General features: G+C 46.5%; 1 long non-coding RNA gene across 1 annotated transcript; it reads right to left on the bottom strand.

Moving 5' to 3' along the window:
* Positions 1-3456: 3456 nt before the first annotated feature.
* On the bottom strand, positions 3457-22551 carry LOC110346404 (uncharacterized). Its single transcript, XR_002390437.2, has 3 exons — positions 22439-22551; positions 4091-14967; positions 3457-3883 (listed from the first exon to the last, which is right to left on the bottom strand). It is a non-coding gene; the product is annotated as an uncharacterized LOC110346404 (long non-coding RNA).
* Between the last annotated feature and the right edge of the window lie 1679 nt (positions 22552-24230).

Below are 24230 nucleotides of genomic sequence, written 5' to 3'. Positions count from 1 at the left end.
ACAGGATGAGGGAGCTAAGCCAGTAGTCTCTAAGTGTGGTCTCAGGGCCAGCAAACCAACAGCACCCTCACCTGCAACTTGTTAGAAATGCAAATTCTCTGACTTGGGTTGTGGGCCCCAGCAATCTGGCTTTACACAAGCTGCCAGGAGATTCTGAAGCACGCTAGCCATTGAGAACCACAGAGGGAAGCAAATCCCCCGCTGCTGGTCCGTGTGTACTTGACTCGAGACCGTCAGAGGAGCCTGGGACGAGCAAAACCACATCTTCAAAGCCCAACGTGCAGAGAGTGAGGGACCCTGCGTCCTGACCCCGGACCCGGCTCACCCTACCTGCTGTGAGACAGGTCGGCCACTGGGGGGCAGCGTGGCCACGTCTCTCGCGCCGCCTCTGCCGGCTTCTCGGCGGGGAAGGCCCGGGAGGCCTGGCCAGGGGAGCCCAGTGGGGCTGCCAGGCGCGAGGACGGGAACCGGTGCCAGGCGGCAGCCTCCTCATCGCTAACCTCGGCAGTCGGCCCCAGACGTCCTGAGCAGCTGACGGGGCTCACAGCGGCCCCGGCGTCTCGGGGAGGTCGCTGCCTCCCGGCCGGATCTCCCGGGGTCGACAGGGTCAGCGAGCTCCGGGGAGCTGCAAGGACGCGGGGAGGAGGCGCTGTCAGCCGCCCGGGCCGGGCGCCAGAGAGGGCGGCAGAACCTTGACTGCGTCCCGGGAGGCAAAGGGCAGCGCTACGCGGGACGCTCGGCCTGCAAAACAAGCGGCCATGTTGGCGCCTTAACCCCAGGCACGCCGGCTGCGCTGGGGCCCGGGGCCCCGGGGGTGGCCTCGGGATCCGGCCGAGCCTGGGATTGGAAACTGAAATGCCTTGGGAACGGGGAGGGATTTCTAACAACTTCGAGAAAATTTTAGGCCCTGCCAACTTCCCCGGGCTGTTTGGAAGGGCGGGGCCAGAGCTTTGGTGAGCGGCACGGTCTCAGCGCCTTCTTTCATTTTGCCCGAGCTTAGTGTCCCAGGCAGTTAAAAGTAGTCACAGTGGTCGTCAGGTTTTGTTGCTCAGGACAGGTCCCACCAGTCTCCCAGCCAAGAGTCAGGAACTGGCCGCCTGCCGACCCCACTCACGGCCATCCCTGTCTCCTATGCTGAATGCCATCTGAAGAGCCACAGGCCCCACCACTCCTGTGGTCTCAGGTCTAGTTTGATGTACACGCTGATACCGTAGCTTGGCTGTTTTCCAGGCTTTCGAATATTCTTTCATCTTAGTGTCATCAGTCCTTCAAGATCAAGCCTATCAGCTCCATCAGCAAGCCTTCCTCAGTCTCCCCCTTCTGTTTCCAGCAGAACCTGTAGCTTCCCTCCTCAGCCTGCCTAGGGGACCACTGGCTGCTGCTGTGGGACTCTCCTGTTTGGCCAGGGCCCAAACACTGGCCTTTGTGTCCTCTACTAGGTCACTCCGGAGAGAGTGGTTACAAGAGAACCATGAAATTATTGAATGGGTTTTGATCTAGATTTAGGTGTAGGAAACAGTTCCCAAATGTTTTGAACCTTGGGCAATGGAACATGTAATGGTGTTTTCTTAAGCTCTGTAATGGAATCCTTTTGTGTGTTTAATTGCTCTTAAGTTATTTTGAGTGGAAATGTCAGGGTGCCATAAGAACTCAAAACATAGGTCTGAGCCCAACCAAGAAGACTAACTGCGGTTGCCCACGTTTGGTGCTTCCTGTGTGACCGGGTATGGGGCTTCCTCTGTGTGGCCTCCAGTCTGTCGGTGGTGCTGTGAGGGCCTTGGCTGGGCTTGAGGTCTAGGTGGGGATCTTACAGGGAGGCAAAAAAGAAGTGTGTTTGGCACCTTGGAAGAGACTAAGGCCAAAGGAGGAGTTCTTTCTTTTTCCTTTAAAAAGTCTAAGTCAAAAGCTTGTCAGGCCAGGGATTTAGCTCAGAGGTTCCGTCACCTGGCTCAAAAGCACAAGGTCCCAAGTTTGATCCCTGGTACCAAAAAAAACAAAAAAAAGCTTGTCCAAGGAAGGAGTCCCAAAAACTCCTTTTCATGCCTCCCCCACAGATGATTTGCTAAATGCTCATTAAGGGGAAAACAAAGAGGTGGTTTTGTTTATTTAAGAGGAAAAATAAATGAGCTGTGACAAAACAATTTGAAACCAGGTCCCTCTGAGACCTGGGCTTTCACTTCCTCAATGGGAAGTAAAACAGAGAATCGAATCCCCCTCCAAATAAAAGTGAAGTTAATAATCAGACAGCTCGAGCCCAGGCCACATCCTGTGTCAGCTCCCCCCTCCCTTGGCTCACTGTTTATAGCTGCTGAGCCCAGAGCCCACTTAACCCTCTCCTCCCTGTCCACAGAAGCCCATTCCTGCTCTGAGGCTGGAGGCCAGCTCCTTTCAGGCAGGGGCTGGCCTAGGAAGGGGTGGCTCGACTGGGCCTGCCCACCTGTCCCCCACAGGCCGCCACTGGCTGATGCGCTCAGACCAGCTGGATTTGAGGGATGTCCTCTGCTTATCTCACAAAAAACCCACTGTCCCCTCCTCTCCACCCCTCCAGGGCAAAACCAGGTAAAGCCATTCCCATCCCAGACACCATCTCTATGACCTGATGGCCTCCAAGAACTACATTCTGATGGATATAGGCACAAATCTTCAGGATTCCAGGCCTGTATTGAGATCAGCGGTCTGTGCGTGTTTCTCTGGGCTACTTTCTGTGAAACTTTCCATTTCCTTCAGCTGCCTTCCCATGTTGGAGCATGTTGACTTCTAGAACCCCATGGGGTTCATGGTAGCACGTCCCCATTGGGCTGAGGAGGAACTTCGACTAAGTTTATTGAAGGCTTTCTATTGTTCTAAGGGACAACTCTGCCCTGTAGGGTTATTGTTAGCCTTGTCTTATGGAGGAGGAAGCAGGAGCTAAGTCACTTGCTCAGTGTTACAGAGCTAATAAACAGCAGAGATTTGACCCCAAGCATTCTGGCTACAAGAGCCTGGCTCTTAGTTCTTGCACTCAAGTTCTCACAGGCAGTGGTGGCTTTCTGCTGTGGAGCCAGGGGTCTTTCCCAGCTTTCCAAAGTTTAGAATAGTCTCACCAGCACATTTCAAAGGTCCCAAAGCCCAAGGACTTTTTTTTAAAAAAGGGGAGGTCGGGACTATTACCGAAGTTTATTATTTTAACAAAAAGTTTAATATGAAAACATACATGACCCAATTTTTATGTCATAGTATAAAACAGGAGTGGGGACAGGGATGTCTGCTGAACTTGCCTCGTTAAAACTCATCCCATTTCTATCCTGATGATTCTGGTTCCTCATGTTCCCATTCCAGTATGGTTCTTTGCCCACTAGATGCCATCTCTACCAATTCACCTGTCACAAGATTTGTAAAGGGTTCAAATCCCTGCAATATTCCTCAGACACATCTGCCACCATTTAATTTTAGTGGTAACACCCCCCCCCCCCGCCCCAGTACTAGGAATGGAACCCAGAGCTCTTACACTGAACAAAATCTCCAGCCCTTTTTATATTTTATTTTACTTTTATTTGGTACCAGGGATCAAACTCAGGTCCTTGTGCTTGCAAGTCAGGGAGTGGAACCACTGGGCTAAATTCCCGGCCCTATATTTTATTTTTGAGTCTTGCTAAGTGGCTAAGTTCCCCAGGCTGGGCTTCAACTTGTGATCTTCCTGCCTGACCCTCCCAGAGAGCTGGGATTACAGGAATAGGGCACTGGCTCGACTTAGTGGTAAATTCTTTTTCATAGCTTTTCTCAGCTCGGGACAGTGAGCTTTGTTCATGGTGTCTCCTTGGTGGGCTGGGTGCTGCTTTCCTCAAGGACCTTTTGAGAACTTCCCAGCTTTGTCTCGGGCTGTCCACCTTCATTCCGTTTCATCCTTGGGACGGAGGCACGGAGAACAGGACCTGTTGTGGCCCTTCCCTCCGCCCCTCCAGGATCCTGCACAGTTGCCCATCCCTCCGCATCTGGCAGCAGGCCTCAGAGCAAGGACACAAAGACAGCCCAGCTGCTGTGTCAGCAGTCTGGATGAACTTTGCTTGAGTTCCCTTGTCCCCTCCAGTCTTGTCAACCTCGAGTCCCTTACCTGAAGTCACAAACACCCGCTGTGGCTGAAACTTGTCTGGAAGGAAGCCACTTATCACCTTACTAAAGGCAACTGGCTGGGCAGGTCTCCCGCCTCTCCTGGGATGTCCTCCCTGCATGCCATGGGAACCACCTGGCAACGAGCTTCTGCCCCCTGGTGTCTGGAGGCCATCACTGACTGCTTGCCTGTAACTCGCTCCTTTTGCTGAGCTGTTGCTAAGCAGAGCCAGCTGTCCTGTCAGCGAACCCCAAACCCTACCTTTGGGAATGAGTTGGTTTGCCATGGATCTGCTCTCTTGGGGAAGGGGTACAGTACGCCACTCAGAGCCACGGGTTGGTACTGGAAGTGCCCTACTCATCTTCCTCTCGTTCAGCCAAGAGAAAGCTGTGTGTCCCACCCCGGGTGGGTGGCCTGTTCTGGAGCAGTGGACCCTCAGGGAAAGTGACAGCCATGGCTTCTCTGAACCTGGCAGGATTCTCAGCTCAAAAAGTTTTCAGGGCAGTGTGTGTTGATTTTTATTTAATTTTGATGTTTAAGAAGAACATCTGGCTGGGTGTGGTGGTACACGCCTGTAACTTCAGCACTCTGCGAAGCTGAGGCAGGAAGGCTGCAAGTTGGAGCCAGCCTGGGTAACTTAGTGACCCAGAAGGAACATATCTCAAAAATAAAAAGAGGGCTGAGGGTTTTGGTCCATGTGAATGCCCTGGGTTCAATACCCAGTACTGCCAGAAAGAAGAGAAAGGAGAAGGGAGAGGGAGAGGGAAAGACAGGAAGAAAAGCATTTACAATTCAGAGTACACCATATGGGGTGCTTTCTACTGAGGTCCTCAGAGGCCAGGGCTGCAATCTACAGAAAGCCTCTTCGGGCCACCAGGTAGCAGTGCTCAGTAGGGTGGGTGCCGGACAGCGCGATCTACCCACCCTCACCCTCCAAGTGGGGCAGTGTGAGTCGCGCCTTTTCTGGCAGTGGGGAGTCAGGTGAGGGAGGCTGAGGCGCTCCTACTAGTACAATGGCTCTCTGTTGAGGAGAGAAATTAATTGATTGAAAATGCATTAAAACAAATGTAAAAATAATTTTCACTGAGCTTTAAAGCAGTGTAAACATGGAGAGCAGGCCCACTCAAGATTTTTCCCAGCCCAGGAAGCCCCAAAGGGCAGAGCCCCACTTATGGCTTTCACACAGATATGGGAAGGGGGTTTAAGGGAGATTCCTGAGCTGGAGGTGATGGGTCATTCCTGTAATCCCAGCTACTCAGAGGCTGAGGCAGGAGGGCTGCAAATGCAAGGCCAGTCTGGGCAATTTAGCAGACGCTGTCTCAAAATAAAATTTTAAAAGGGCTGGGGATGTAGCTCAGTGGTAGAGCACTTGCCTAGCCTGTGGGATGCCCTGGGTTCAATCCCCAGCACCACAAAAAGAAAGGAAGGAAGGAAGGGAGGGAGGGAGAGAGGGGAGGGGGAGGGAGGGAGAGGGAGGAGAGGGAGGGAGAAAGACACAGGAAAACAGCTCTGCTGACCCTGGTGAGATCTGTCCTCTCTTTCCTCCTAACAGATCTTTATCTTTTGTCCAAAAGCCGGCGTCTTTAGGAAGTAGATACTGTGTTGCAAGAACAGGAAGACCAGAATCATTAAGTCAAAATTGTTTTAGTTTTTATGAACTGAAAACATTTCAATTAAATTTAAAAACATTCAAGAGTCAGAAGAGGAACTCCTGGCCCCAGCACCTCACAACCAGGCTTCTTCATGTGCACTGTCAGCCAGCTCCCAGCCACCTCTGGTACAGGCTTTTTGTTGTTGTTGTTTGTTTTGCATTGTAGGGAAGAGCTCTATCACTGAGCTACACCCACAATCCCTCTCCTGTACAATTTTAAAGGAAATCCTATATGGCAGATCATACCACTTTGCTGTCAGTATTTCAGGATCTATCTAAAAATTTAGCTACATTATTTCACCTAAAAATTACTAATATCCCTTAAACATTATGACCAAGTTAGCGTTCAAATTTCCAGAGCAGTTTTTTAACTCTGGTTTTCCATTTGTTCAAAGAAAAAAAAAAGCCCTGAAATAAGAATTTCTCTTTCGCTACCTGCTGCGCAAGCACAAGGACCCGAGTTCGATCCCCGGTACCGGAAAAAAAAAAAATTTCTCCGCATTTAGTCATATTCTCACAATGTGGCTCATAGAAGGGCAGATTTCTAAATTTGAGCAGCAAAGCCCGATGATCGAATCTCTGAGGGCAGTGTGATCACTTCAGCAGCTCGCTCTGGCTGCAGCTCTATCGAGGGTGCTAGGTCAGACTGTGCTGAGTTCCACTCGGCCATGAACACAGGCTGGGGTAGGGTGCAGCCGAATTGACCTAATGAGGGGAGACTGGAGTGAAGCCCCCTGTGTCCTCCCACCCACACAGATGCCTGGCTTCGAGGGTCTGTCCTTGGCTTTCCCGTCCAATGCTCTGCCCACCAGCTGCCTGGGACCCCTCTGGGATCCTCTTCTCTCTCTTGCTTGGGATACTTGACTATGCTCCAGTGGCTCCATGGAATCCTACTTTGTGGGGCCTCCAGCCTCCTTCTTGGTCTTGCCAATTGCTGCTTAACATACAACAAAAGTTGACTGGGTTTCGGGGGCGGGGGGTGCACTGATCAAATGGTGTGCCAAGAGCTTCACTCATCTGTCCTCACAGCAATCCCAAGAGATTGGTATCGTGATTACTGTCATTCATGGACAGGAAGGGAGGGCAGGTAGGTGCCTTGCCTACCTTGGAGCTGGCAATGGCGAGATTTCAACGTGGTCAGCCTGAATATGACTTGTTGCTTGTGACATACCGGTCCCCAAATGTTTAAGAACTCTGTGAGGCAACTTGGTCTAGGACCAGTCCCTTTGCTTTTGAGGATGAAGCATGACAAGTTGAGATCTGCAGTGTTTTTTCTGCCCTGTTCGCATCTTCCAGAACAGAGACAGCAAGACTTATACACACCCTTCTTAGGAGATTAGCTCAGGAGAATGGAATAAATTTTAGGTCATTCAGCCTCTAATTTCCTGGATTGTCTTTTTTCATGGTTAACTAATAGTATGAGTCAAGGATTATAAGACTGACAGGTTTGAATGTTAGCAGGGATGGGAAGTGGGTTGAGTGTATAAGGCCACAGCCCAGACATTATCCCTTCTGTACTTTGTGCCCCATCTCTTGGATTCTGGTAGAAAAGAAACATGATTTGGAATGTACGGAACCAGGGTCAATTAAGAATTCTTGGAGGGAGGAGGGTTTGCATGGACCATGTTTTCTTTGTCCCTATCGATCAGAATTCAGCCAGTGTGGCTTCACCTTGGCTGAACTGTGAAGGATCGGTGTTAGGTGGCTTCCTGAGCCACCTGTGAATTAGGAGCCTGCCTCACCCACTGAAGACGGCTTGGACATGACAAAGCTGGCACCAAACCCTCATTTTTACCTCCTTTGCTTCTCTTCTCGATCATGTTTTGGTTTGCTTCAGCTTTTTTCCCAGCTCCTGCTACCCTAGGGAGATGGAGGAGTCGGGGGAGGTGGGTTTGCTAAGCCCAGGAATTGGAAAAACCAAAACAGAATTGAAGAAAGGCTCTGACAGACCCACAGAAGAGAGGCAACAGCATGGAGGAAGCCCAGCTGTAAGAGGGAATGGTCTAATCTTCATGGGATCTGTGCACACAAAGCATTGAGGGTGAACTTCCAGAAACTGCCAACCACAGCAAGGGGAAAATGAGCTATCTTAGGTCCCTTGGGAGTGCCTGGAAATTCATTTAAATCCTCTAAGTTGTTTCAGTCCCTCATGAGCCCCTGCTTTTCCAGGTGTGGGGGTCTGTAGGTTAGGTCAGCCTTGTGTACAGAGAGGCTGCTGGGACAGACCTCTCCTTGGAAGATGCAAGCTGATCACACAGCCCTAGCACTCCCGATACTTCTTCAGGCACAGGGGTCTTCCTGGTCTCCAGTGAGGCCTCCACAGGGTGGCATGATGGAAGCTGCCACATTCTGGGGTGACAAGGACTGGTTTTGGCCTTGTCCCAGAAGACTAGTCTTCACTCTGCAAATTCTAATGGTGGCAGTGACCTGGCAGAATTGTAAGAAGAACAAAGGCAAGAAAGGAGCTTACTTTTCTAAAGCAATCCTTGCTCAATGTTTGGAAGAGTCTGAAATCCACAAAAATGTGTTAAGACTCAGTTGTAGGCATCCAGAACATTACTGAGTGATCCGGTTGAGGATCAGAGCCATTGTTTCAAAGTCATTGCTGCATCCTCTTTTCTCCTGGGTCTCTTAAAAACATTTTTTTCCCTGAAGGTATTTGCTTTTACATTCTTTTCTCCTTTTAGAATATTTATAACTGCCTTTCCCTCTTACTCATCATTCACAATTCCCTCCTTACCTCCTTCTAATTTCTTAGCATAATTTTTTACTCTTGGCCTGTCTTGTTTTATATTCAGATTCCTAGATGATTTGTCAGTTTTTAAAATTTCTCTCCTCTTAATTTTCTTTTCTTCCTTCCTTCCTTCTTTTGTGGTGTTAGGAATCAATCTCCCATTCTTACAGCTTTGTGTTGCTTTCTCCCCCCTCTTCAGCTTCAGTTCTCTTCCCTACAGCTTTCCATGGGCCACGTGGCTTTTATTTTTGTTCATCTGTTTAAGCAGTGCTGGCAGGGAGGAGGGCACAGCCGGCAGGCAGAGCCATGGCAGAGGAGTTCTTGGGTGCCTGAAGATGCCCCTCCCAGGCCCGTGCCCTGGAAGAGGTGCTCCTTCGGGAGGGGATGGGCAGATGGCCTGTCCTCCTCAGCGTGGCCCCCAGTCCCACTGCTGGGGAGGCAGTGGAATCTGTCCTCTGGGTGGGTTGGTGCGGGTGACCACCTACCCTGGAAGGTGGGCGCTTGCAGAGGCCACTGGGAATGCATCACTTGCAGAGCTGCTGGTTGGGGTGAGGGGAGAGTGGCAGCACGCGACCTGCTTCTTGGGGTAGTCTGGGTATCCTTTGATCCTTTCTCTGACGTGGAAGTTGGCCTAGCATACAGATCTATCTTCTGTGGACACAGCAGCTATCCTCCAGTAAACAGTCCTTTCTTCCCAAAGACCCAACCCTTGGCCAATGGCCATTGTCGTGCAGGGGGAATGCTAGAACAGGCTGGTACCTGTAGGGTATCTCTAAGGTGCTGGCCACTGGGGAGCAACACAAACCCCACCTGCAGGAGGCCCTGAGGGTCACGCCTGGTACTGATGGGGACAGGTGGTATGTCTTGACGGGTGCTGGAACAGAGAAACCCTAGAAGTTAAAACTGCACTCCTCCTTGTCTGGAGCGGCGGGGGAGTGGCCTGGGCCCTGTTCCCCAGCTGTCCGAGGCAAATCGACTGGAGTCCATCTGGCTGTCCACACCAGCCCAGGTTGGCTTCCCTCCTGGGGAAGTCAATGCATTGGGCCCTGGCTGAGTCCTCAGCAGGCCCAGCCCAGGGGGCGGCGGGGTCAGAGCTTGGCCTAGGCACACTTGTTGCTGAGCTGTATTAGGGGAGCATCCACTGGGCACCGCTGGATTACCCTGTGGTGATGCCGGATATGTGCTCTCAGGAAGTGCCACTGAGGGCCACTTCCATGGCACACTCTTTCCAGATCTCATGTGCTCATCATCATCATCATCATCCGTGTATAATGTTCTCTGCCACTTTAGAAAGTACTATTGTTTAAAAAGCTTAAAAGATAAATTTGCTTGTATTTTATATTTTGCTTATATTTTTTAAGCCATCATCTCTGGATTCCATCTCTTGGGGTCTGATAAATCTTTAAGGACACTACAACCATAAGCCTCAGGAGTCCCCAGGTCCTAGGTCCTGGCCCTGTGGACTTGGTATATGTCTCATTCAAGGCACAGCCTCCTTCCCTGTACCCGTCAAATAAATTTACATCGGTATAAAATATCATAGCACAGATTCAACAGAAGGACTGACTAGAGGAGAGGAGATGTATTTTCTGCTGATTGTTTCTCACAGGGGCAGGATAGCTGGGGCCAGAGTGCAGGCTCTTTGATGTAGGAATGCAGGTGAGGATTAGGATCCTGGCAGCCTCTCACTCCATCCCACAGCACCTCGCTTTTAGCTGAGCCCATAGTGCAGGCTCCTTCAATCTGTCCGTGGCAGTGTCTGTGGCTCTGCCTTCCTGCCCCTTCTCCCGCCTTGCCTCTTCCCACGCACCACACTGTATAAATATTTACACCCCCGGGCTGGCAGGAATCTTTCTCCAGCTGCTTCCCTGGTCCCTGTGCGAGCTTGTTCCCTTACCCAGCAGCTGCAGCAGATCTGGTTGCCTTTAGTCAGACAAGGGCAGGCCCTGTTTTGGGGGCCCGTAGTCCCCCTAGGGTGGAGAGCGCTGGAGAAACTCACCACGGAAGAGGTCACAGGACCGTGGCAAAGGTCCAGCTGCTCTGTTTGCTGGCTGTGCAGAGGGACTCTCCAAGAGCTGTTGGTCCCTGTTCTGGCGGGGGTGGGGGGTGGGGTGAGGGTAGTGGTGGTGGTTCCTGGTTATCAAAGGAAAGGCTTCCAGGATGGGTCTGCCACACCCCAGGCTTGCTAGAGTAATGAGGGCACTTCCAAAGCAAACAGGCTGATGGGGGGGGGGGGGACTTAGTTTGTTTGTGAGTACTTCACAGTTTAATAGTATTTGTGACACTCTTGATCTGTCCTGAAGACAACCCCTCAGTTTAGGACAAAAACTCCCCAGAACTGGAGTGGAGTTCAGTGGCACAGCTTGCCTGGCATGTGTGAGGCCCTGGGCTCTATTCCCCATACTCAGAGGATCTCCATCTTGGGCTTCTCCCCTTTTCTGCCCAGGGCATCCGGCCTCCCTCCCACAAGTACCTATTCAGTCTTCCCCCCAGGGGAGAGAAGGAAAAGACAGATGCTCCCTCCCCTCTTTTTTTTTTTTGGTACCAGGGATGGAACTTGGGACCTTGTGCTTGCAAGGCAGGCGCTGGAACCACTGGGCTAAATCCCTGGCCCCCCTCCCCTCTTTGGTGACCCAGGAAATGAGAGTTTGCCAAGGTGCCAGACTGGCACTTGGGGTCCCAGGCTTGTGTGAGGTACAGGCCTGTATCCTCATGTAGTTACTCCAGTCTTGAGTCCAGCAGATTTCTGAAATTCCTTGTGTGTGTCTGCTCTGTCCACCTCCAAGGTTGGCAGCCAAAGCAGCAAGCTCCCAGACAGAGCCCTGTCTTCCTCTGCTCCTTGCTCTTTCTGGTGCAAACTTCTGAGAGCCAGGCAAGGGCTGGACTTTGATCTCTCCTATCCCCACTGGGTACAGGTCATATGCTGTTTCCTCCCTGCCCCATGCCTGTTTCCCCCATTTGAGCTACATAAAGTATTCCAAGTTCAAGAATTTGGTTTTTAAAAAGCAGTATAGTGGTTCTGTTTCAAATTCTTTCTCTATTAATGAGTCAGGGACATGACAGAAGAGACTGGTCAGGGACTAAGGAGAATGTGTGCTCAATGCTTTGGGGAGGCCCAAGAGGAGGTAGAGAGGGTTAAAAAGGCCTTCGTTACCCAACAAACCCTGAAGTTAAGCATGGACTGGCTGGGGGTGGATACTCAGGACTGGGTAGGGGGTCTGGATGGGATACAGGGATGAAGCCCCAGTCTCCCTGCACCCATTACTGTGCCAGAAAGAAAGCAAACAGACTTAATCTCCCTTTCTCTCTCTCCCTCTCTCTTCCCCCTCACTGTCTCCCCTTCTTGGAATGGGGCGCAAGATGATCCCAGAGGTCCCAGAGTGTGGCTCCAGAGAGGTTTGGCACAGTGCTTGGTGTCAGTGAGTGTAGCAAACAATGCACCTTCTGGGTGTCCCAAGGTGAGATAGAGGACAGCGGGCTGGCTTTGGCTCTGCTGCCAGGAAATATTTAGGGAGACAGGTAGAAACTGCAGCTCAGAAGTTGCAAGATATTCCTGCTGCCTGCCTGCCTGCCTGCTTCTCTAGCCCCTCAAAGTAAAACAAAACTTAAATAAAAGCTGGGCCTAGCAGATATTAATACTCCAGAACCAGCATGGGTGAGCACGTAGCCACCCCCACCCCCCTTTCCCCTTCTGTTTCCATAAGTGGCTGAAATAAATTTAGCAAAACAACCCCACCCAGCTGAGGGCCCAAGATTTCACAGCAGTGGGATTCTTTACTCAGAAAGCCCCTGTTTTTCAGAGTGGAGAGCTTTTTGTTTAAATTCCCTTTAGGAATGGAATGCTCTCGAGCTAAAATAATTATTTTACTGCAGTCATCTATTTCTCATAGATAAATGCTTTGACATAGTAAGGCTTGCTAGAAAGCTGATCTATAAATGCTCTGGAGCTTAAAATAATCAACTCTATGGGGCCAATGCCTAGCTGGATCTGCTGGGATATTTATTGTAAGATTATTTTTCATGATGTCTGTGCATGTTCTGCCAAGTCCTCTGTTGTCTGTCACATAGGACAGTGGCTGTAGCTGGCTAAGTTAACAGAGTAAACAATTATTACATCTTTTTTTCTTCCCTGTGAGTACTTATTGAAGACCTAGTATGTGCTGGGCACAATGCCAAGCACCATGGGTTGAATTGGGAACAGAGTGGTCCCGTTTTCATTAAGCATATGTCCTGGTTGAAAGAGAGATGTTAAAAAGTTAAATGAATACAAAAAACTGGCAATGTATCATATTTAATTTAATGGTGCAAGACAGAATGTTTTTCCCCTAGGACTGGGAACAGAGAGGGCATTTACTTACTATACTTATTCAACATCCATAATGAATAAAGTTAAAAAGAAATTAAGTTATATCTGTTTGCAGATAACATACTTGTCTACGTTAAAAATAACAACATCAAAATTCCCAAGGAGGGCTGGATATTTAGCTCAGTGGTTCCGGCGCCTGCCTCACAAGCGCAAGGTCCCGAGTTCGATCCCCAGTACCAAAAAAAAAAAAATTCCCAAGGAATCTACCAAAAGGCCCTTATACAACTTAAGTGGCTCTTATAAGATCAAAGGAGACAAAAGACAATAATCAACTGTATTTCTATAAACTCAAAAATGAACAATTGGAAACCAAGATTAAAAAAAAAATTATAGTATGCTGGGTGTCGTAGCACATGACTGAAATCACAGCATTCTCGGAGGCTGAGGCAGGAGGACTGCAAATTCCAGCCCAGCTTGAGCAATTTACTAATTTGGCAAAATCTTGATTCAAAATAATTTTTTTTAAAGGCTAGGGATGTAACTCAGTGCAAAGGCCCTGGGTTAAAAAAAATAGTTCCTAAAAATAGGAAATATGAGGTATAAACCTAATACTATATATAAACTCTAAATACTAAAAGCTATAAAACACTGACTAAAGAAATCAAAGAGGGGCTGGGGTTTTAGCTCAGTTGCAGAGTCTGTGCTTAAAATGCACGAGGCCCTGGGGTCATTCTCCCCCAAATCATCAAAGAAGGCCTAAATAAAGACATATCATGTTCATAGATTAGAAGACTCAATGTAATAAAAATGTCATTTTTCCCTGAATTGAATTAATGCATTTCCAATAAAAATCTCAGCAGGATTTTTTTCCCTGTGTTGTGCTGGAGATCAAATTCAAGGCCTTGTACATGCCATGCCCTACCACTCAGCTATATCCACAGCCCCCAAGAGGATTTTTTTTTTTTGTATTGGAAATATTTGATCACATACCAATCTTCCTGGACCACTTTTGTATGGCAATGCACAAGCAGATCAGCTTATAGGAGTTCTATTTATTTATTTATTTATTTGGTATCGGGGATCGAACTTGGGGCCTTACTCTTGCAAGGCAGGCGACGGAACCACTGAGCTAAATCCCCGGCTGAGGATTTTTTTTTTTTGGTAGAACTAGAAAATCTGATTTTGAAATTTATATAAAAAGGCAAAAAAAACTAGACTACCTATAATAATTTTTAAAAAGTAAGAAAAAACTCAAAGGAATGATACCACTTAGTTTAAAATTTACTATATAGTTACAGTATTGGTATTGTTGAAAGGATGGACAGACACACAGATCAACAGAACAGAATAAAGAGGTCTATGCAAGTATGGTCATTTGAATTTTAGACAGGAAGAAAATTTAATGGAGAAATGAAATGAAAGACTTCAACAAACAGTGCTGGAATTGAACATCCACAACCAAAAAATTATGAACCTGAATATACATCTCACATTTTATATAAAAATTAACTCAAAATGGATCACAGATATACATGTATTTTTTTGTTTGTTTTTTGGTACCTGGGATCGAACTCAGGACCTTGCGCTTTCGAGGCAGGCAGCGGCACCACTGAGCTAAATCCCTAGCCCACAGAAATACATGTGAAAACATAAAAGCATTAGAAGAGGACTTGGGAAGGTAACAGAGTAGGAAGCACCCAATTTTAGGGGAGGTTTCTTAGGAACATGGAAGCCTAGGAATTTGTCTCCCCTGAAAGATAAGAATTGTACTAGCAGAACATGTCTGATTAACTCTTTTGGAGTCTGGAGACTATTGAAGGCTTGGACCTTCCAGGGGAAGGCTGGGACATACACTGTTAGTTTTGCTTAATTTCAGCTTTTAGCACAGTAGCAGCTACCCACCCTCCACCACCAGCCCTGTGGCAACAGCTGTGCACATTCCTGGAGCAGCTTGCACACAGCTTGTGGGAGCCAGGGGCCAAAAGGATCCTGTCTTCCAAATATCAGGATCTGTGCTCTGATGCTTAATTCTGATCACAAAAGTGTACATGGTGCTGAAGAGGCCATAGTTGTTGCACCTCTTCCCATTGTTCAAGCATGTCTCCCTCCAGCTGAAGTGACTTCCATGGAACTTAAAGAGGCAGAGCCTTTTCTTATTCCTTCCTCATTCATTTCTCTCTTTTCCACCACTGTTGACAGCAAGACATTAAAGAATATTAAAAAACAACCACATATTTGCATTATATAAGGAAAATTAGAAAGTACCTGCATATGCTGAGGGAAAGGCTATGGGGAGGTTGGGGGGGGGCACTGAGAAGACTTGAGGTTTATACCTCAGGCTGATCTTCAGCATACAAACAGCCTATAGCCTACAACCAAAATCCAAACAAAAAACAGTAACAGAAACCATTAAACCTTGGCGAAGGAGAATCTGATTTCTAGCTATCATATTATTAAATTGAAATGTCTAGTTTTCAACAACAACAACAACACAACTCCAAGAAATACAATAGAAAAAGCATGGCCTATTAAAAAACAAAAAGGCCTGAAGGCAGATCTATTAGACAAAGACTTTAAAGCAACTGTCTTAGAGATGTGCAGAGAACTCAAAAGGTGTGGACAGAGTCAAAAGAAAATGAAGTACAAACAAAACAAATATTAAGAGAGACAAGAAGGAGATTATGGAACTGAAGAGTACATTAAAATGAAAAGTCACTAGTGGTATTCAAAGATAGTTTTGAGGGATTAGAAGGCAGAATTGGCAAACTTGAAGATTAGATGATAGAAATGACCAAGTCTGAAAAAACAGATAGAAGAAAAGTGAACAAAGTCTAATGGGCCTATGGGACACCATCAAGTGAATCAACACACACATTCTATGAGTCTCGGAAGGAGGAGAAAGAGAAAGGGGCAGAGAGAATATATGAAGAAATATTGCCTGAAAAGCTCCAAGGTTGATAAAGACATGAATATAAAGATCAAAGCAGCTCAGTGAAGTCCAGGTAAGACGAAGGCAGGGACCCACAACCAAACACATTAGAATCAAATTCTGAAAACCCAGGTCCAGGGATTTAGCTCAGTGGCACTGCACCTGCCTTGCAAGTACAAGGTCCTAAGTTCAATCCCCAGTGTGGGGTTGCGGGGTGGGGTGGACTCTGAAAAGCCAAAGTCAAGGGAGTAAGGGAGGGAAAGGGAAATAAAAAGAATTACGATATGTTAAGTACATGTGCTTACTTTTTTTTTCCCTTTTGGGGTACCAGGGATTGAACTCAGGACTTTGCACTTGCCAGGGAGGCGCAGTGCCACTGAGCTACATCCCCAAGTAGCTTTTTTTCTTTTGGTACCAGGGATCGAACTCAAGACCTTGTGCTTGTGAGACAGGTGAGGTGCCACTGAGCTAAATCCCCTGCTGACTCTTTACAATGGATGTAAACATTACATACTACAAATAGGAAACATACACTAATAAAAAATAAAATAAAAATTTAAATTAAAAAAGCCAAAGGCAATCTTGAAAACCACAAAAGAGAAGTAACTCACAAACAAGGGATACTTAATAAGATTATCAGGTTTCTTATTAGAAATTGTAGAAGACAGAGGCAGTAGGCCAATATATTTAAAGATTTCAAACACCAAAAACCAAACCAAACCAAAACAAATAAAAAAACCAAACCAAACCCCCAAACTCCATCAACAAGAATCCTCTATTGGGCAAATCTGGGTAGACAAAAGCTAAGGGAATTCATTACCACTAAACCTGTTCTTCAAAAATTGCTTGGGAGATGGGCACAGTGACATGGGTCTATCATACCAGCTACTTAGGAGGCTGAGGCAGATGGATCACTTGAGCCCAGAAGTTAGATGCCAGCCTGGGCAACACAGTGAAATGCTGTTTCTAAAAAACAAAAAACCAAAATCCCAAAAAACTTATTTAGCTTTGAAAGTAAAATAAACACTAGTCAGTAACTTGAAATCACATGAAGAAATGAACCTTTGAAAAAAGGTAAATAGATAGCCAATTAAAAAAAGGTAGCATTATAACAATTTGTAACTCAACTTTTTGTTTTCTGTATGATTTAAATAATTTTTAGGGCTTGCTGGGATTGAACCCAGGGCCTCATACAATTATACACTCTACCAATGAGCTACATCCTCAACTTGTTTTCTATATGCTTTAAGAGACTAATTAAAAATTGGTCTAAAAGTTAGTATTACTATAACTTTGGCTTGTAATTCCACATTTTGTTTTCTGCATAAGAGACTGACACATTTAAAAGACATACCAGTTTATATATCAATATAAACTATATATATAAACTAATATGTAAAGATGCAATTATTTGTTAGCAACAATAAAAAAGGTAGATTGAAGCTACAAAATAACAAAATTTTTGCATGTTATTGAAGTTAAGACTGGTATACACTGAAATAAGAGTATTAGAACTCTAGGATGTTAACTGTAATTTCCATAGTAACCACAAAGAAAATAGCTACAGAAATGAGAAAGGAATTTAAGCATTTCACCAGAGATCAATTAAACTTAAAAGAAGATACAATAGTCCCCTCTTATCTGTGGTTTTGCTTTCTGTAATTTCAGTTGCCTGTGGTCAACTATGGTCCAAAGATATTAAAAAGAAAAATTCCATTGTTAATTCATTTGCTTTAAATTGTGCACTGTTCTGGGTAGCATGAAGAAATCTCACATTGTCTGGGTCTATTCTGTGCAGGACATGAATCATCCCTTTGTCCAGTGTATCTACCCTGTATATGCTACCTGCCTGTTAGTTACTTAATAACCATCTCGGTTATCAGATCAACTGTGGCAGTATCACAATGCTTGTGTTAGAGTAACCCTTACATAGTAGCCTAACATTACATCACAATGCCTATATCATTCACCTCACTTCATTTCATCACAGGGGCACTGTGTCATCTCACAGCATCACAAGAAAAGTAACTATGAGATGTTATGATTGTATGATAGTATATTGTTATAATTGTTCTATTTTATTATTGGTGTTAATCTCTTACTGTGCCCAATTTATAAATTAAACTTTATCACAGTTAGATATATATATATATTATATATATATGAAAAAAGATAGCATACATGGTATTTAGTACTCTCTGTGGTTTCAGGCATGCACTGGGGGTTTTGAAAGGTACTGTAGACCTGGCAGATGGCAGGGTGGCTACTATAGTAATGTGGAAAATGAGGATCAATATAGGCATCTAGAAAACAAATAACAAAATGACAGAGTGAAATCCCTGTTAGTCAGTAATTATTCTAATGTAAATGGACTAAACTCTTCAATCAAAAGACAGATTGGAGCCAGGCATCATGGCTCATGCCTATAATCCCAGCACTCAGGGAAGCTGAGGTAGGAGGGAGGGAGGTTCAAGCCTAGCCTGGGCAATTTAGCAACACGGCAAGACCCTGTCTCAAAATAAAAAATAAAAAAGGGTTAGGGATGTAGCACAGTATGAAGGGCCAATATAGGAAACAAACAAAAAACCCCAGAACATCGGAATAGATTAAAAAATATGATCCAACTATATGCTGTGTAAAAGAGACTCACTTTAGATCCGATTGAAAGTGAAACTAGAAAAAGATATTTCAGGGCCCAGGGATGTAGGTTAGTGCTAAATATGTTCGGCATGCAGGAGGCCCTGGATTCAAGCACGCGCGCGCGCGCGCACACACACACACACGAAGATATTCCATGCAAATAGGAATTAAAAGTGCACAGACTAAATAAGACTTTCAGTCAGAAAAGGTTAAAGGAGCCAGGGATTTAGCTCAGTGGTTCCGCCGCCTGCCTTACAAGCACAAGGTCCCGAGTTCATCCCCACCTACCAAGAAAAAAAGAGAAAAAAAAAATAAAAAGAAAAGGTTAAAGGAGATAAAAGGGAATTATGTAATAATAAAATGTTCAATCGGGCCGGGGATTTAGCTCAGTGGGCTCACTACCTGCTGCACAAGCGCAAGGACCCGAGTTTGATCCCCGGTACCAAAAAAAAAAAAAAAAAAAAAAAGTTCAATGTACCAAAAAGAACAATTATAAACATTTATGATTACTTTTGGGGGTGGATCTTCCAATGCTGAACCAACACTGCCATCCCTATAATAAAACCACTTTCTACATACTGCCAGATCTGACTTCTAAGAGTTTGTTTTGTTAAACAAATTTCTATGTTCATACTTTTTTCTTCTATTATCTTTATCCAGTTTTAGGATTAGCACAATGTTGATTTCCTAAAATGAGGGGAGAAGTGTTCCTTCTTTTTTCTGCTTTAAATGTTTGATATAATTTATCAGTTAAAATGTTTATGAGCCTGCTGTTGTCATATAGGTAGGTTTTCAAGCTAGGAATATACTTTCTTTAATAGGTGCTATTCAAATTTTATATTTCCTCCAGAGTTAGTTTCATTAATTTGTCTTCTAAGTTACTTCTTAGAAGTTGTCAAATTTATTTCAAAAAAGATTTTTGTAATATGCTTTCTATATCCTTTTAAATTCTGTAAAATCTGTGGTAATGTCTCCTAGATCTTAATATTGTAATTTAAAAAATGTATAACTGATATTGTGTAACAGGAAGAAAAGGTCTAAAAGAGCAGGGGAATTGGGAGGGGTAGGGGAAGGGAAAAAAGGGAAAGGAAAAAATATGAGAAGAGGAAAAAAATGGAAACAAGGTCTTTGCAAATAGGGAAGGGAGGGCAAGAGAAGGGGAAAAAAAATAAGAACCAAGAGACTCATGTAATGGTACAAGATCCCAATTATGAATGTAACTGTATTTTATACCTAAAATGTACCAATAAAATTAATGGGGAAAAAATTTTTAAAAAATAGCTTAGTGAAAAACTAGAACCATGTAACTCTTCAAAAGTTGTGCTTTATGTAGGCAATGCATAGTTTTTCTGTTGAAGTATTTTTTGGGCTCCCTCAATATCAGTAGTTTTCCAAATTAATTATACACTCACAGTGCCTGTCCACACTCAATTTAGAAAAGTTGGTAAATTGCCCAGAGTTTTTAAAGAAAACAAGGACTGGCTTGGTGACCATTAAACTTTCCTTAGCATAGATTACAGCAATAAAGTTTTGTACATCCATGTAAAAAAAAAAAAATTATAAACATTTACATACCTAACAACAAACCATCAAATTATACAGAAGTTTTAGAACAGAAAATCTTAATGACTTGGGGTTAGGCAAAGAGTCCTTAGTTCTAACATTAAAAGCATAACCCACAAAAGATAAAACTGATACATTACTTTACTAAAATGAAAGACTTTTGCACTGTGAAAGACACTGTTCCAAAAACGAAAAGAAAGTGAAGACTCTATCTGCAAATCACATTGCAAATCTGACAAAAGAACTGTATCCAGAATATATAAAGAACTCTTAAAACTCAACAGTAAGAAAATAGATGATCCAACTATAAAAACAAACAAAAGACTTGAAAAGACTTCACCAAAGAGGATGTGCAGACAGCAAACACATGAAGTGACATTAAACATCATTAGCTATTAGAGAAATACAAATTAAAACCACAATATCATTACATACCTATTAGAATGATTAAAATTGAAAATCATAACAATTTTAAGTACCCAGGATGTAGAACAACTGGAAACTCTCATACTTCTGATGGACATGCAAAATGGTGAAAATAGTTTGACGGTTTTAAAATTAATTAATTTTTTTTTTTTTGGTACCAGGGATCGAACTCGGGACCTTGCGCTTGCAAGGCAGGCGCCGGAAGCACTGAGCTAAATCCCCGGCCCTTAAAATTAATTTTTAACATAGACTTACCATATGACCTAGAAATCTCACTCCTACTTATTTACCCCAGACAAATAAGAACTTATGTTTACACAAAAACCTATACATGAAAGTTCATGGCAGTTCTATTCATAATGGCCCAAAGCTGGAAAAAAATCCAATGTCTTTCAATACATGAATAGATAAACAAACTTATTGTTTGCATGTATAGTGAAATACAATTTATTAACAAAAGGAATGAACTAATGATAACTGCAACAATATGGATAAAGCGCAAAGACATTATGTTGTGTGAAATCATAAAATGTATGATTCCATTTATATGACATCCTGGAAAAGACAAAATACAGTGATAGAGAACAGAGCAGTAGCAGCCAGGGATCGGGGTGGGGTAAAGTGGGACTATAAAGAGACAGTAGAAGGGAGATTTTGGAGGGAGATGATGAAACTGTTTCCTGATTACGGTGGCTATTGTACGAATCTATTCACATGCTAACATTCATAGATCTGTACACCAAATCAGGGTCAATTTTATAGTATGTCAAACAGTAAAACAAAGTTATAAAGGAATGTGTACTCACAAACTGAGATGACAAGGAAAGGAACATTCCATGAGACTGGAGAGAGGATACATACCTTGTCTTGGTGGGGTAGGTGGTTGTTAAGAATGTTTAAGGAAGTGATGTTGGGGCTGAGTTCTAAAGATTTAGAATTTTCTTGGGCAAAAGATAAGTACATTTCAGACAGAATCTGCTTGTACAAAGTCCCTGGGGCAGGAGGAAGATGGTTCATTTCCCTCTAAAACGGGAGCACAGAGTGCCCTGGAGGGGTGGGATAAGCGAAAGTAAGGAGCAGCTCTAGGCAGGCCTGGGCTTCAGGGTGCTGTAGGTGCAGTCGTGGACTACCCTGGGGTCTTAACTGTGGGACACCTCTGCGGGGGAAGGTCTTGAAATAAGTGACAGGAGTAAAACTCCCACCTGTGGCAGAGAGCAAAGAAGGGACATCCCCCACCTGAGGTTGGGGTCTCAGTCTTCCCAGCAGGAGGCGGCCTACTACGGGAGGTTCTCTGCAGGTCCAAACACCACTCAGCAGCACTGGCAGTGGGCCCTAAACTGCCCAAGGCCTCCTGGTTATGGAGGATGCTGAATGCTCCCATTAAGTGCTCTGAAGGGCTTAGGACTTCCAGAGACAGGAGGCTGTGGCTTCTACTGTCTCTCCACAGGACCCCAGCAACAATAATCAGGTATTTTTCAGTTAAGCGACAAGTACCCACCCTGACCCGTCCCTTCGTCAGGTTCACATGAGCCCAGGAGTTCGAGGCCAGCCTGGGCAACATAGTGAGACCTCATCTTAAAAACAAAACAAAAAAACCCGACAAAACCAAACCAAACCAAAAAACTAGACTGCTAAAAAATGGCATGGCCAAGATTTGGATGGAGGACGCCCAACTTCAGTGTCCTGGGGCAATCACTGATTCCTGAACCTTAAGTGTTCTGAGTCACTAGCAGGAAAGTTACCCAAAAATGCAGATTCCTGGCCCCACCCAGGAGCTCGATTCACTGGGCCTGGGTCCAGGCCAAGGAATCTGGACTGCACAAACACTACAAGTAACTCTAAACCAGGTGACCAGAGGCTCCACTCAGCTCGACTTCCCCCTCTCTAAACCCAGGGAACCTGAGGCTGCTCCAGGGTCTCAGGTAGCGAAGGCTGGGGGGAGGGCAGGTCCCAATCAGAAGAATTTGGGGGATTCTGCAAATGACCTGGAACCTGGAGGAAGTGCAACACCGCAGGGATCCAGGGGAGGCGGCGCCTCAGCCGGCGCGGGTGACCAGGCCGGGCGGCTTGGGGGGCCGCGGCCCCGCGCTCCACTTTCTCACCTGCCGGGAGGTGCGCGGGATCCGGGTCGGCGGAAGAATCGATCCGCCGCGCCTCCTTCCTCCCGAGGGCTTTCACTTTTCCCCTTTTACAAAACCTAACAGCCCCACCCCACCCCCATCCCGCGTACCTGGCCGGGCCCCGCCCCGCGGGCCTCGCTCCCGGCGAATGGCAGCGCCGGAAGTCGGGCGGCCGGGCCTGCGGGCGGGGGCGCGCGCGCACACGCAGGTGGAGGGGCGCGCGGGCGAGCAAGGTGTCCGGGGCGGCCGGCGACTGGGCCGTTCCCGCCTCCCACCTGTGTCGCAGCACGGGACTGGGTGTGCGAAGGGTTAAGACGCTCGCTCCCTCCCCTCGGCCCCCTCACCCTTGGAAAGTCCCTGAAATGACGTCTCAGCCCGACAATTAAAAAAAAGGGTTTAATTATAGAGCCAGGCTCGGGGAGCTGGAACAAACCCGGCGGTCGGCGGGGCTGGTAAACAACTCGAAGGGAGCCGGCCGGGCCCTGGGGAGCGAAGGAAAGGGGGGGGGGCGGGAGTTGGACTGGCGGAGGAAATTCGAGGAATCGCTTTTTCTTTCTGGAAAACCCACTTTTTAGCCAGCCTGGGGCGCTGAGGCCCGGGATGGTGGTCTTGGCCCGCGGGGACCGGCCGGGGTCCCCCTCTGATCTCCCCATTTAGCTCGGCAAACCCTCCGGAGTTAAAGACCAGCCGACCCCTCTTTAGGGGTGGATGAGGGGGGGAGACCGAAATAGCTTCACATCAGAGCTCAGACTAACCTTGTGGCTTTAACGCGCACCCCGCTCTGTCCTGAAATCTGGAACTCATTACCTCATGATCAAGAAACTGCACTAAGCCCCCCACCTCCAGACACCCCCTTCTTGAAGCTGGGGAGAAAACGAGCAAACATGGCTCTAAGAAAGAAACCTATACACTTGAATGACTTAAATTAAGGTGGATGGAAGTTATTTCCCTTTCTGGCGCTTGCCAGATTTCAAGAGATGAAAAATAGGAGCAGGGGGTGGGAAGAAGCAACAGGCAGCTGGAGGCAGCGGCAGAAGAAGCCAGGAGGCAGCGGCTGCGTTAAAATGGGGGCCATCAATTGAAGTCAGAGGGGACAAAAGCAAACCCTGCTGGGAGAGAGCACGTAGGTTCGTGGGTACAGCAAAAGTGTGTTTCGCAAAGTTAAAATGAAGTACCCGGTTCCTTAAACAGTTGTGACTTGGAAGGTTTTTCTGGGTTTGCCCGGAGTTGACGAATAAATAAGAAATGCAGTAAAAAGCCGGGGGGGTGGGGGGGTGGGACTGGGGCACTGCTCCGCCTGCCTCGGCCTTTCCAAAGAAACGTGCTCATAATGGGGTGACCTAATTACATCGCAATGGAACTCGCTTGCAGCGCTCGGCGCACCGGTTTCATAACACCCGGCGGCCGGGAGTGCTGGGAAGCAGCGCGCGAGCCCGGCCCGCGACTTCCGTCCGGGTCTACACCGCAGCGCCAGGGCTGAGGCGCGGGGAGGGCCGGGGGACGCGTCCGCAACTTTGGGTTTGGGCGGACGGGGGGGGGGGCGACCTAACAGGGAATAAAGGCGTACTTCATCGTTTTTTAAGGGAGTCGTAATTCACTGTGGGCCCCTCAGTGTTGGGGATCCCATGCCGCCGCCACCCCCCCCCCCAAAACATCGCATGGTGACCAACCATATGTTCCGTTCTCGTAGAGGCGAGCGACTGGCAACAATACGTTAGGAGTGTTGCCTCCCCCACTTATTTACCTTCACTCTCACCGTAGTAACTTTTGTTCG

The sequence above is a fragment of the Heterocephalus glaber genome, unplaced genomic scaffold (genome assembly GCF_053883595.1).
Source record: "Heterocephalus glaber isolate CG9 unplaced genomic scaffold, H.glaber_assembly_v1.0 deba00001608, whole genome shotgun sequence".
Classification (NCBI taxonomy): Eukaryota; Metazoa; Chordata; class Mammalia; order Rodentia; family Bathyergidae; genus Heterocephalus; species Heterocephalus glaber.
Note: the sequence above shows the minus strand (reverse complement) of the source record. Positions and strands in the feature narration are given on the sequence as shown.